The 15,000-nt window shown below is 40.5% G+C and overlaps 1 pseudogene; it reads left to right on the top strand.

Moving 5' to 3' along the window:
- Nucleotides 1–1,713: 1,713 nt before the first annotated feature.
- LOC107520202 lies at nt 1,714–11,348 on the top strand (annotated as a pseudogene).
- The last annotated feature ends 3,652 nt before the right edge of the window (nt 11,349–15,000 follow it).

Here is a 15,000-nt window from a genome sequence, read left to right as displayed (position 1 = left end):
TGTTTATATAAAAAAATAAAGTTTTAAAAAGAATAATGCCTATTATTAAAGTTGTAAGAGCTTTGCATAAATGAAGCACTTAGCAATGTTTACTTGGACTTCTTGCCTACAGACTCAATTCCATGATTGTCTCATCTAGCCAAAATGTTATATTATAATAAAATATTTTGGTCAAGAACAAGTAAATTTTTGTCAATGCTCTGTTACTTCTTCAGTCTTTACTCTCAGACAAGTACATTTTGGATTTCAGCTACCTAATGTGTCAGTAACAACCCACGCCTCTCAGCTCCAGACTCACTATTCATCATCCCACTTCATCAGTAGGGAGTACTGGAAGGACACAGAGGAGGGAGGAGATCTTTTTTCTGGTGCTAGGGTGTGCATGCTATTAGCAACCTCTTTGACTGATGCACAGGAAACCTTCCAGTGGAAGATATCCCAGACCTCAGAGGGTGAATTCCTGGAGAAATCTACCAGTGCAGCACCTCCCAAAATGACCCTGCCCACCAGTGAACAATATTGCACCCTTGCCATTGATATATAGATTATAGTTTTGATAGAGGGATTGGAGGGCTCTCCCGCATTGGTTCCTTCCTTAGGTGGTCTACTCTAGCCCTAGAGCTAATGGTGGCACCTTGTCTGTTGTTACTGTATTATTTAGAGTTCTTAGTTCTATTTTTCCTCTGAGTAGTTAATGCCCTTATATTGCTAATAGTTCTTTACATTAAAACTTGCCTGTTCATTCTTGAAAATAAAAGCCCAGAAAAAAATCAAGAAAAAAAGAGTCTTGTACAGATGTGTGTGTGTGTGTGTGTGTGTGTGTGTGTATGTGTGTGTGGTGTTGGTGACAGTGGGGCTGGAAAAACCCTGGCATAGATACATCAGAAGCAAACTCTATGAGGCTTAGGACAGGGTCAGTGATACTTGTAAGATTCTGAGCAGCATAATTAAGAACATAATTTAAATAACAAAAAAGTTAAAAATGTTCCGTTGCTCATGGGCGCCATTACGCCAGCGGGAAGGTGGCTCAATATCTAAGATAGCCGACAGCTCACGACCAAAGTTAGAGCAGAGGCTTCCCAGGCGGCAAGATCAGCCAAAGAGAAAAGTCCCCGCCCTGTAACCCCACCGACATCTTGGGTCAAAACCTTTAAAAACCGCGCCTATACCCCAGACACGTGCGACTTCCCTGGCCCCTTCCCTCGGGACCAATGAACCTTGCCCGCAGACCCCAATAAAGCCTGTTTTATACTTTGCTTTGGCTCAATCTCACCCTCATTTTCGTCTCCTCTGGCCAATCAAAAAGGATGGAGAAGGAGACAGAGAGGGAAGTTGATGAGATCTGTTTGTGATACAGTAATTTGAAATACCATTGTAGAGATTCTTACAAGAGGCTAGAAATGTATGTGTGGGGCTTGGAGAGGGTAAGGTCAGATAAAAAAATATAGGAGTTTTCAGTATAAAGAAATTGATTGAAACCTTTGAAATTAACAAAGGAAAACTATAAAAAGAGGAAATAGGTGGTAATTAAACTTTGGGGATATATGTGTTTAGGGATTTAGAGGAGGCAGCGGAGCTAGAGATCAGCAGATTTGGCACAGAAGGGACAGGACAGTGTAGTGATAACAAAGTTGAGGGAGGAGGAGGATTTATGTTGAGGCTTGGGACCAGCTGTTACGTTTGGTGACATTTGAAAATGCAGTTTTAGCAACCATGGAGGTGGAAACCAGATTGCAGGGGATTAAGTTTTTATTGAATGGTAAAGAATCAAAGGCTGGGAAGAGAGCCTGGATTTTCAAGAATTCTGAGAATGAAATTAGGGAAGAATTAGGGCAAAAGCTTGCATGGTTTGTAACATCAAAAGAAGATGCTTTTAAGACAGGAGTTATCTGGGTGTGTTCATGGACAGAAAGGTACTTGGTAATAAATACTTTGATGTGAGAAAGGACTGATGTAAGAGCTTAGGTGAGGGATAACGTGGAACATTCAGAAAAGAGCTTCCCATGGAAAAAGTAGGCCGTCTCCAAAGCCTTTTTCTGAATAGAGCAGTTGTGTCTACCTTGACAAATTTATTTTATAATGGTTGGTTTGTTTGTTAAATATTCTGTCTTTATTTATCTCGTGTTCTTTTATCTTTTTTTCAAGAGCACAGAGAGACACGGACAGAGAGAGAGAAAGAGAGAGAGACAGACTTACAGACAGACAGACAGACAGACAGGCAGACAGACAGAGAAAAAGAGCAGAAGAGAGAAGATTATGAGACCAGTTAGTCGAGAAGATCCAGCCGTACCCTTTAAACAAGCAAAGGCTATATTGCTCAGCTAGCTGATGGTTGGGGACATGTTATGATCTCCAAAACTTTATAGCAGTTTAGAAAATTGAGGTCAAGGCATGGTTACCCTACCAGAGATCTATTGGAAGAAATCTCCCCTTTTAAAAATGCCTGGATGGCAAAAGCATTGCTCAATAAATATATATTGTAAGTGCTTGAAAATACAGTCCCAGTAGATGCAGAGATGAATCAGTGTTTTAGAAAATATAGTTTTCTCTTCATCAACTAAACTTCAAATATTTTAGAAAAGGCACCAAAGAGTCTTTTCTTAACATGATGAACATGGTGTCTCAAGTGCTTGTTGTGGCTCTGGAATTCTGACTGGCAGCACACATTCATGCTGATCAGGACATATCCCTGATTATAGTGGGAGACCTAAAATTACAGTCAATTTTTTGATATCTCCCTCAGATCAAGAGAGTGAAACTAATGCTTGGTAGTCAATGACTGAGTAAATTATTGCACTGTTAACAATCTGTGGGTTCTCTGTAGATTGCTCTCTTAGTAAAGTCTGTGGGTTAACTAGAGGAATGAGTTAATTAGAGGAGGTTCTCTATTCTCTTATGGACTTACTGTAGATTAGAGGAGCTGCAGTGTGTGTGTGTGTGTGTGTGTGTGTGAGAGAGAGAGAGAGAGAGAGAGAGAGAAATTACAAAATGACATGTTTCTTTTGGTACATATTTCTCATTTCTCTAAGTGAGCTTCCTTTATGGAGGCAATAGAAGATTGGTCTCTACAGTCAGAGAAAGGTGGTGAGTAACATTCCACAGAGAATTTCAGTGTTTATTTCATCGTTGCTTCTTTTTAGGAAATCACTCATCAGACAGACATACTGTCATACACTGATGTCAATTTGAGTTTTTCTTTCTACTCTGGAGTAACTGAGTGATGTTTCCTGTATTAAAAAAAAAAAAAAAAAAAAGATGAAAGCCAAGCAGGAAGGTTCCTCATCACATCTTAAACTGTACTAAGTAGGAGGAATCAAAAGGGCAGCATGTGGACAAAAGGGCTAGTTTCTCTGTTGTATGTGCACTATTGGCCATATGGACATGTCTCCTGTATTTGAGATTTAGTCTTCCTGCTCCATTTTGCCATGGATACCATTATTTGTCTACTCTTTCTTTATTAGTTTATTTTGGAGTTGTCAACTGCATTTTCTTTATGAAGACCTTATAATATTATTGAGTCTTCTTTAGCTTATTTTTCTTTTTCTTTCATCAGAGGATTTATTTTAGAATTTCTTTTCTTAATCTATAGTTCAACTTTTTAGAAGCTGCCACAACTCTAGTAGAATTTAAAAATAAAATTTAAAGAATCAATAAGTGATTCAAGATTAGATTCAGCTACATGTCATAGAGATCAGACCATGGGACTTAGAATTATTGTTACTCCCATAACAAGAATTTTAGGGGTGCAAAATCTAGGGCTGTGCACTGGACCTACAATATCTAGACTCCTCGGGCTCCTTTTCTCTTTTCTGCTATTCTTAGTGTGTGGATTTATGCTCGTGATCATTTTATGGCAACAAAATGGCACAATTCTATTTCTGCCATCAGGAGGAAGAAATGGTCTTATATCAGGAAACTGTGCTTTTCCGAAAGTCTCTCTATCTACCTCACTAGATTGTGTTACATGGCCAGTCCTCCAGGTAAGAGGCTAGAAATTCAAGATTTGAGATGATCATATTACTAATCCAAACAAAATCAGAGTTCTCTTAATAAGGAATGGATGTGTGGTATAAAACGATATGACTAGTACCTTTTTAAGAATATCTCACCCAAAGAGCATTCTGTTTAAGATTAGTTAATGTTAAATAATGTTTCATAAGAACATGGAAACAAATAAAAACGAGTCAGAGGGTTTGATTATATTATGTCATACTATATTCTATTGGACAACAAACTAGTTCCATCAAAAAGATATGAAAACACAGTGATATTTATTTATTAACCTAATTTGTAGCATATCACTTTTCAATAACATGTTTTGGTCTCTAGCCTAAGGGACTTTCCAGCTAAAACTACATACTTCTGTTCTTGAACATAATTTTCTGTGAATTCTTACTCATTTCCTTGATTTCTGGACACAGTAGTTTTCAGTAGTGGCATTTAAAATGTAGAAGCCTTTTGAGACAGCCTTTTGAGGGCCAGGGCCGAGACCCGCACCGGGATCGCAACAGCTCGGGCTCAGGTTCGCGGTCCCCGCTGTTGCCCGCATCCTGCCGTGGCACCGCACCTGAGCGCAGGGATCCAGAGCGCTTGAGCTTGGAGGAGAAAGAGTCATCGGATTCGGGGACGAGATGGCAGACCGGCGAGCTTGGAGCAGGAGCCCCACCACAGCCTGTGCTGCCAGATCCCCCTTCAGAATCAGGCGCTCTTCAACTTGGTGCAGCAAAACCGTGAGGATTGACTGAATGCCGGCAACGAATTATCAGAGGTCCTTGAAAAGGCCAACATTCTGTTGAATGAAGTGTCCCAAGCAAGAGAAGCAGTCCTGGATGCTCACTTTCTTGTTTTGGCTTCAGATTTGAGCAAAGAAAAAGCAAAGCAACTGCGTTCTGATCCGAAGTCATTTGATACGTTGACATGTTGAAACTCTACTGACACATGCGTATACATCCACTAGAGGCCGAAGAACTTATCCGTGATGAACATAGTTCTGATTTTATATTCATAGTCTATGACTCCTGGAAAGTATCAGGCAAAACAGCAGAAATCTCCTGTAATAAAACCCATACATTCCACTTTCTGTTGAGTTCAGTACGAGGAGGATTCCCTGTGCCAAACCACCAGCTGATTGTCCAAGAAAGTTTGTATGATAGAAGAGCAGTGGGAAATGCCTGCCTAGTTAAAAAGAATGGAAAAATCTCATCAAGAAGCAACAGAAAAAGTAGAAAGAATCTCGGGATTATGGCAAGTATATTTTCAAGAAGATCCTAATACTCCTATGTCCTTCAATGACTTTGTGGTTGATCCACACTTTCCCCCATACTGTGGAAAACATCTGTTAAGGGTGGAAAATTTTCAAATGGCCAACCTCTGCTTCCATTGTTTAATGTTAAGGGTGTAGTTATCCTATGCAAAGATATGCTAATGTTAACTTCTGCTACTGTAAACCTGCTTGCTATTTTAATGTAATTATAGGCTTTATAAACTACCTCCTCTGAAAGCTCAGGGCTGATTCTCTAGTGGGAAGAATCAGTCACTGGCAGGCTAATATAGGCTCATAATTAATCTCAGTTGGCTCAGTGGGTCTTAAATTTGATCACACCACAACATTTGGAGGCCCCAGCGAGATTTCTCCAAAGGGGGAGATTCCTAAGACCCATGACCCCAGCCACCTTGGGTGAGGACCTGCCCCATCTAGGGGAGACGTTCCTCAGCCCCAGATGCCAGGTGGACTCACCCAGGAGGTCAGGCAGACAAAAGGTACAAGTCTGTAACAATTGGGCACGAGCCATCTGGAGCGGCTTCACCGGTGAGTCAGACTGCACTACACGTATCCAGATTTCTGGGTATCTGTCGGAGAACTAGTGGAAGGCTGGACGCAGCAATACTTCCCTTGTTCGGTCAAGGTCTGAGATGTCAGACCTTGACCGAACAAGGGTATTCAGGTATTCAGGTTTCTGTCTGTGAGCCCTAGGGTACGCCTAAGTTTTGGCTTAGACCTGTCTGCCAGTAAGCCCTAGAGTTCATCTAAATCTCGGCTTAGACCTGTCTGTGAGCTCTAGGGTACATCTAAGTTTCGGCTTAGACCTGTTCCTGTCTGTGGGCCCTAAGAACTAGTGGAAGGCTGGATGCGGCACAACTTCCCTAGTACGATCGGGTCTGAGATGTCAGATCCTGACCCAGTACCTGCCTGATAAGCTAGCATTTTGTGTTATATGTAGTCTGTTTTGTCTGTCTGTATTGTGTCTGTCTGTCCGGACTAGTCAAAATGCACTGTTACCTTCTTGTTGCCTTGGCTTTCATAAGCGTACTCCACATATCGATGTGTGGTATTTTAATTCTTTCCTTAGATCTGGCCTCCATGGCCCCATCCTATTGGACGCTAGGTCAGAAGCTGATCCTAGCCCTGGCTTATTTGGCTTTTGTGGGGGTCTTGCCTGTTTTTATTAACATGAGTCAAGCTTCTTCCTCGAATCATCCTACCCCCCTTCAGTGCCTCTTTAATCATTTTAAGGATTTCAGGAGACGAGCCCACGCCTATGGAGCCAGTGTCACTCCCTTTGACCTTCAGTGGTTCTGCCAGTTAGATTGGCCCATATTTGGAACAGGGTGGCCATCAGAAGGGTCACTCGACCTACAAACAGCCTTTCTGGTGCGGAATATTATCTACGGAAATCCTGGCCACCCTGATCAGGCTTCATATATCGATGTGTGGATCGATATTGTTTCTGATGCCCCCAAGTATTTGAAGGACTGCCGCAGTGGAAAAGAATCAAAGATGACTCCCAAGTCTTTCCTTTTCTCTACACTAAAGGAGCAAAAAGAGAAACCGTCTGGACAAAGACCTAACCCTCTTTACCCTGTCTTACAGGCGCCCCCCCAAGGACCCTGAGGTCACTAATCCTCCCCCTTATGCCCCTTATGACCCAGTCCTATCTCCATCTAACAGGGAGGCAGAACCATTCCTGAGTCCTCCCCACACCCACACTGGGGTTGTGTGACGGCCCCCACAATGCTCTGATACTGTCCCTGACTCATCGAACCGGATAGCAGTCCTGGCCCCACTCCAGCAATTGGTTCCCCTAGTTGGGGGGGAAACTCAGAGGTCATTCATGGTCTATGTCCCTTTCTCCACCAGCGATCTGTACAATTCGAAATACCAGAATCCCTCATTCTCAGAGAAACCCCAGGGATTAACCTCTCTCCTAGAGACTATTTTCTTTACCCACCAGCCTACCTGGGACGACTGTCAGCAACTCCTCCAGGTCCTGTTTACCTCAGAGGAGCGGAAGCGGATCCAGAGGGAGGCTGCCAAAGTGGTATTAGAGCCCAACAGGCAGCCTTTCACCGACCCGACCCACATCCAACATGTTCTCCCGAACACCTGTCCGCCTTGGGACCCCAACACCGACCAAGGTAAGGAGGCTCTCCAACAGTATCGCCAGCTTCTGCTCCAGGGCCTCCAGTCTGCCGGCCAACGACCCACGAACTTATCTAAGGTAAGCGAGGTCATCCAAACTAAGGATGAGTCGCCAGCGACGCTCCTGGAATGACTCTTAGAGTCGTACCTGTTATATACCCCTATTGACCCGGAAGACCCTAATAATAGGAGGGCTGTGAATTTAGCCTTTGTCAGTCAGTTGGCCCCAGATATTAGAAAGAAATTGCAGAGGATGGAAGGGTTTGAAGGAAAGAACCTATCTGAGCTGGTTAAGATAGCCCAACGAGTATTCAACAATAGAGATGAGGTAGGTATAGCACAGACTAAGAGGATGACCAAGGTCCTGCTTGCAACCATGCAAGAAGCCCAGCCAAAGGGACTGCCAGGAAAAGGCAGAGGCCGAGAACAGGCACTCAGGGTGAACAATGGACCCAGAAGAGTCAGGTTAGAAAAGGACCAGTGCGCATATTGCAAGAAAAAGGGACATAGGAAGAATGAGTGCCCTGAAAAATGACAAGCGCCCCAAAAGAAGGCCTCACTCATCCTTTTCAAGGATGCAGAATGAGGAGGTCAGGGCTCTTACATTACGAGCCCCCAGGAACCCAGGATAACATTAAAGGGGTCCTAACACAGACCCTAGGGCCCTGGAAGTGACCAGTTGCATACCTCTCCAAAAGACTGGACTATGTGGCAGCAGGATGGCCACATAGCCCAACTGTTTGAGGGCAATTGCTGCCACTGCAGTCTTCTCTAAGGAAGCCCTAAATTTGACACTCGGGCAGACTCTCCAGATTATCGCCCCACATGCAGTTTAGTCAATGCTTCGCAGCCCACTGGACCGGTGGATTTCCAACACTTGGATCACCTAGTATCAGGTCATGCTTCTCAACCCACCTCACATACAATTCCTAAAAACTACCACACTCAACCCAGCTACTCTACTGCCTGACGATGCCAACCCTTGCATGACTGCCTTGAGGTCCTAGAGAACGTCATCTGCACCAGACTGGACCTGACAGACAGCCCTTGGCCAAATCCAGACGCTACTCTATTTATAGGTGAGAGTAGCTTCGTCTCAGAAGGAGTCAGGTATGCTGGGGCTGTAGTGGTTACCACTGAGACTGTCATCTGGGCACAAGCCCTAAGCCATGGCACTTCAGCTCAGAGGGCTGAGCTAGTAGCAGTGACTCAAGCTCTGCGGTGGGGTAAAAACAAGACTGTTAACATCTACATGGACAGCAGGCATGCCTTTGCCATGGCACACGTACATGGGGCATTAATAGAGAGGAAATACTGGCCCTTCTTGAGACAATTTGGCTGCCAAAGAAAGTGGCACTCATTCATTGCCCAGGGTCCCAGAACTCAAGCTTTGAGACAGCAAAGGAGGCTGCCCAAAAACCAGTGGGACCAATTGACATTCTGCCGACCCTACCGCCCAGAATGCTAACGGACACTCCTACCTACACTCCAGGGGAAGTTGAACTATACAACAAGCTGGGAGGCAAAGAAGAATCTGCTGGGTGGGTTAGGCTCCCGGACGGCCACATTGTAGTACCTGAGGCCTTGAGCTGAGACCTTATAACCCAGGTTCACTAGAGCACTCACTTGGGAAGAACCAAGTTAACTAAACTGTTAAAAAGAGACTATTACATTCCAGGGCTGCAACGAATGGCCAAGCAGATAGCAGCCCGGTGCCACATCTGCGCACAAGTGAATCCAGGGCTCTTCAAGGAAATACAACAAGGGATGAGACTTCGTGGACAAGCACCAGGGGAACATTGAGAATTGGATTTCACTGAGGTCAGCCCAGGAAACTTCAGATTCAAGTACTTGCTTGTGTTCATAGACACCAACTCAGGATGGACTGAAGCCTTCCCTACAAAGCAGGAGACCACTCAGGTAGTAGCAAAGAAATTAGTCTCAGAAATAGTGCCTCGATTTGGCCTGCCCATAACACTGGGGTGCGACAACGGCCCGGCATTCATCACCCAGACCAGCCAATCTCTAGCAAAGGTGTTAGGGATCAATTGGAAAATGCATTGCATTTGTAGGCCTCAGAGTTCAGGATAGATAGAAAGAATGAATAGGACCTTGAAAGAAACCTTAACTAATTTCAAACTGGAAACTGGCGAAAACTGGGGGAGTCGCCTCCCCTTTGCCCTTTTAAGGGCATGGTGCACACCCTATTGTAAAGGCTTCATACCTTATGAAATAATGTTTGGAAGACCCCCACCTTTCCTCCCCAAGTTAGGGGAGGAAAAGCTAACAGAAATTCATAATTTTTCACTGCTTAAATCTTTGCAAGCTCTCTCTTACATGACAGGAGACCCACCAACTGGTCTCTGCCACCAGAACAGCTACTCAGCATCCAGTCCAGCCACACAACCATGCTCCAGGTGATTGGATCTGGGTGATAAAGGTACAGCCTGCTTTTCTTGAGCCCTGCTGGGACGGACCTTTTCCTGTCATCCTCACAACACCCACTGCGGTCAAGGTAGCTAGATGCCGTCATTGGATTCACCGTACCAGAATCAAGGCTGTGCGTCCACCATGGACATCAGAACAATGGACCCTGCATCGGACAGAGGACCCACTAAAAATAAGACTGTCAAGGGTCCAGTCTGGACCGTCTTGATTCTCTCCATCCTAAAATGAGGGGGTCTTTGTATGGCTTTAGATGAGGCCTAGACATACTGTTCAATGATTTGAATTCCCTTAGAAAACCAGTGGAGAATGTTATGAGTGGACAATTTTCCAGTAAGCCAGTAATAAATATTTACTTCTGATTCTGTTAACCAGGTCGGGGTAATCTGATCAAGGAGATGCTGTTAACCAGGGTGTGGTGATCTGCTCAGGGATGTGCTGGTGGCTATATAAACTGCCTTTTCTGGGAGCTCGGTGCTGATCTCTTCTAACCCTGCATGGTGGAGAGTCAGTCAGCAGCTGGTTAATAAAGGCTCACAATTCATCTCAGTTGGCTCCGTGGGTCTTAGATTTGACCGAACTACAACACAGCTTAGATTCAAAATCTGTAAAATTGGCTAGATTCAAAATCTGTAAAATTGGCTAAATATCTTGCATATTGATTCATACATATAAGACTGATATGTTCATATAACATAGATAATTGTATAGCTGTAGGTAAAAGCCTGCTGTTTTTATGTTACCCATTCAGACAATGGCTCAGCAACGGAAAGGAGCAACGCCAGAGGACAGAATCTTGGTGTGAGAGTGTGTTTAACTGGTCCCTGTGGTTGACTACTCTGCTTTCCTCTATTACAAGACATTATTGAGACCTTGTATAATTAATTGGTTAACTACGTATGTAAAAAGGGTGCAGGCAGTGAAACTCATGGTTTTCAGAACTCACTGCCCATTGCTCCAGGTTGACAAATCAATGATTTGAATTCCCCTGGAAAACCAGTGGGGAACGTTAAGGGTGGGAAATTTTCAAATGGCCAACTTCTGCTTCCATTGTTTAATGTTAAGGGTGTAGTTATCCTGTGCAAAGATATGCTAATGTTAACTTCTGCTACTGTAAACCTGCTTGCTTGTTTAATGTAATTATAGGCTTTATAAGCTACCTCCTCTGAAAGCTTAGAGCTGATTCTCTAGTGGGGAGAGTCAGTCACTGGCTGGCTAATAAAGGCTCATAATTAATCTCAATTGGCTCTGTGGGTCTTAAATTTGATCGCACCACAACACATCTTTCATGTTCCTTCATTATAAGGGATGGTTTTGCAAGAATAAAACCAATGGCCAATAATAGAGCCTATTAATGTTAATGAAGAAAGTGAGGTTATCGACCAAAAACACACAAATTAGAAATCAAGGAATTATAGCTTTGAGTTATTGTGACTGGGAGGAGAAGGTGAAGACCTTTGAGATCTTAGAGCAAAGTGTTTGAGGCCAGCTGCGGGACTCAAGTGGATAGTGAAATCTAAAATGGGGAGCAGCATGTATTGTATATATTGTATGATTAAACATTTTTAAAGACAAATGACTTTTAGTAAAATGTAGCTTTCGATAGATAGGTAATGAATTTGTCATGGTTGTCTTTGATTAAAGAAAATTTACTACTATGTTCATGCAAAAAAATAAAATGTGGAAGCCTTTTTATTTGACTTATTTGGGATTAATAGTTGGTCCATTCTTTAAGAGTGTTCCTTAAAATAAGAAATCATAACATTATGCATGATTTTTGAAAAACAATTTTAAAATGTTTTATTATGGCAAAATATACATAATTTACCATTTTAATTTACCTATTTGTAAAGGTACAACTAAGTGGTATTAAATACTCTTACAATGTTGTGCAGCCATAACCACTATTTATTTTCTGAAGATTTTCTAGAACTTTGTAATTATCCCAAATAGAAAATGTGTACCCGTTAAACAGTAACTGCATATTATTCCCTCAATTAGCATAATGTTTTCAAAGTTCATCCATGTTGTAGCACGTATCAGAATAGTATTCTTTTTAAAGTTAAATAATCCATTGTATGTATACACCATGTTTTAACCATTAATGTATTAAGGGCATTTGCATTGTTTCTATCTTTTAGATATTGTGATTAATACTGCTATAAACAGAGGTGTGCGAGAATCTGTTTGAGTCTTTCTTTCAATTATTTTGGGTGTATCTCTAGAAGATGAATTGTTGGATTGTATGGTAATTCTGTTTAACTTTTTAAGGAACTGCCAAACTATCTTCTACAGAGACCGCACTCTTACAATGTCAGCAGCAAAGCACAAATGTTCCAATTTTTCCACATCCTTGTAACATGCAATTTTCCATTTTTAAAAAAGTCATTCTAATGGAAGTAAAGTGATATTTCATTGTTTTGCTTTGCATATCTTTAATAACTAGTGATAGTCGGCATCTTTTTATAGGTTTATTGACCACTTCTGCATATTACTTGGAGAAATGTCTATTCAAGTCTTTTGCCCTTTTTAAAATTGGGTTGTTTGTTATTTTGTTGTTAGGTTGTAGGAGTTCTTTATGAATTCTAAATATTAATCCCTTATCAGACATAATTTATAAATATTTTCTCCTATTTTATGTCTTGCTTTTTCAGTTTGTTGATTGCCTTTTGATGAATAGTTTTTAATTTTGATATTGCTCAATTTATCTATTTTTCTTTTGTTGCTTATGTCTTAAAAACTAATTTTAACATATATATTCACATGCAAAAATACATGACTTCATGGCTTAATCAAACTCAAGAGGAAGAAATCCTTTTCATTATGTTTAGATTGTTTGGAATTCTGTATAAATTCTCTAGTAAATCTATACCTAATTTATGAATTTTGGTTTCATAATGTTTAAAGTTAAAGGAGAACATTGTGAAGCAATTTGGAGGCAGGACTCTACATTTCAAATTTTAATTTTTATTCTTTCAGTTTCTTGCCCACACCTAATTTTATGCTAATTTTTAGCAGCTCATTTTTTTCCCCAGTTCTTTCTAAAGCATTCAACTTGGTTTTCATAGGATTAAAACTATACATACATTTCAATTACAATGGTACTTCTCAAAATATCTATGGTAAATTAATTACCCCCCAATCCACCTTAGATTGATGCTTTTGTTAAATATCATAAAAGTGAATTACTAGGAAATGAAATAAAATGTACTTTTGTACAAGAGACAAATGCTAATTTTTTAATTACTAGATTCAAGAGACATTAAATTACATTTTAATGCATATAAAAGAAACAAAAACAACCTAGGGAAAAATAAAAAGAATTCTAAAACCTGTACAAAGTATTCATTGCAAATGTGCATACAGACAATTCATATGTAAAGCACCATTATGTTCATAGCTCTCAGTCAAAAAAAGGAAGAAAATGATAATTATGTATATTAAGTATCTAGAATGGACATTCTATATATCAATATCTAAAGTTTTAGTGTGATCAATGGGCTTGATTGTTGTTTTAATATAGTTTGGATTGACATTAATGATGTTCACAGACAATGTATATATCGAAAAGTTTCTATGCTTTATTTTAAAACACAATAGGAATAAAAGTGATTTTAAAGCTTTTAATCTTTTAGCAGTAGTTAGTTCCTACAAAGTTTGTTGTGAAGTAATAGTTAAATTTTTTGTTTTTGCTGAAAAAATAGATTCTGGATCCATGAATTTGTTATGCATGAATCTGCTTTTGATGGAAAATAAAATTCAAAATGTTCTATCAAATTTTTATGTTTGGTGATAAATTTTCATATATACGCAATATTGGGGTTACTATCTACTCCATTAGTAAATGTTGTTAAACTATGAGACATAATATAACATCTCTAGCAATTCTGTTTTTCCAAACTTCTAATTTTGTTTTTTGCCCTTTAATCTGACCTTATCTTCCACTAGAAAACATGTTACATTTCTTCTTTGCATGGATGTGTTATGATTATTATAAAGAGCAGACAGATAACGAAGTCTTTTATCATAGTTGGAATCAAACCAATTTTTTAAAAATTTTATAAACCACCAAGAATTTATTTTGTAGTTCAAGTATGCCAAACTGAAATTTTCTCTTCAGTAAGCACTGTACCTCAGCTCTCAAATTATCACTTGATAAAAAGAATATTTTCATGCTAGCCTTTACGTAATTCACAATTTTTACCATGCCAATAATCACACTGGTTTAGCTCACAGTTTTTTTATTGCAAGACCTCTTGATGAAGGAAGCAATACATTGATTTACTTTTTGGCATAAACTCCTTAATCTTGGTACTACTTCTAAGATATCAGAGCCTTTTTTCTCACAAAACATAAATGCCAAGCCACACTTGCTGATCCATGTGTATTTGGTTGATTTGGCAGTATCACATTGTTATGAGGAATTCCAGAAACTCTCAATTTTTGTGCTTACCTCACCGCCAGCCAGTAAAAAATCAAGTAGCAATCTAGTCCCAGTCTGCATATCACACTTTGAGTAGAACTGGTTTACATAATATTTAAATAAATTACCTAATTACAGTAACAAGTAAAACTGAACATGCAATTATCAGCTCCTCAATGTAGGAAGAAACTTATATTCTATCTCTTAATGGAGAAAGAGGCAGACAATTTGGAACTACTTTTCATTTACCATAGTATACTCTCCAATGACAATTTTTTACATTCCTCTGACATACAAATTTATTTAACCTTTCCAAGATTTTCATTTTATTGTATAGTCAAACTCAAAAGTCTAGGACCTCATCATCTAAATAAGTCCAGTTGTGGGTGAGGTTTCTGTGGTTTATTTGAACAAAAGGGAAGTAATCTGACTTCCACGCGCCCAAGGTAGATATAGTGTGTGATGGGAAAAAAATATTCCGATGTAAGTAGGAGAGAACCGAAGGCACATATCAATTCCTCTTTCGTAGCAATTATAAAATCCAGCAGGCTCTACTAAGCTGCAGGTAGAAAATGTTCTTTTACTAGAGCCCACTTCTGCTCCCGTGAGGCATTCCCTAGTCACTGTTCTCAGCTTTTCAGCCCACCCTCTTCTTGGTTCTGACATCTGAGGTGTTCACCCTTTTCCATGGAAAATCACTCATGTTTGTATT

The sequence above is a fragment of the Rousettus aegyptiacus genome, unplaced genomic scaffold (assembly GCF_014176215.1).
Source record: "Rousettus aegyptiacus isolate mRouAeg1 unplaced genomic scaffold, mRouAeg1.p scaffold_m13_p_5, whole genome shotgun sequence".
Taxonomy (NCBI): domain Eukaryota; kingdom Metazoa; phylum Chordata; class Mammalia; order Chiroptera; family Pteropodidae; genus Rousettus; species Rousettus aegyptiacus.
The sequence above is the reverse complement of the archived record's forward strand: the minus strand, read 5'-3'. Positions and strand labels throughout refer to the sequence as shown.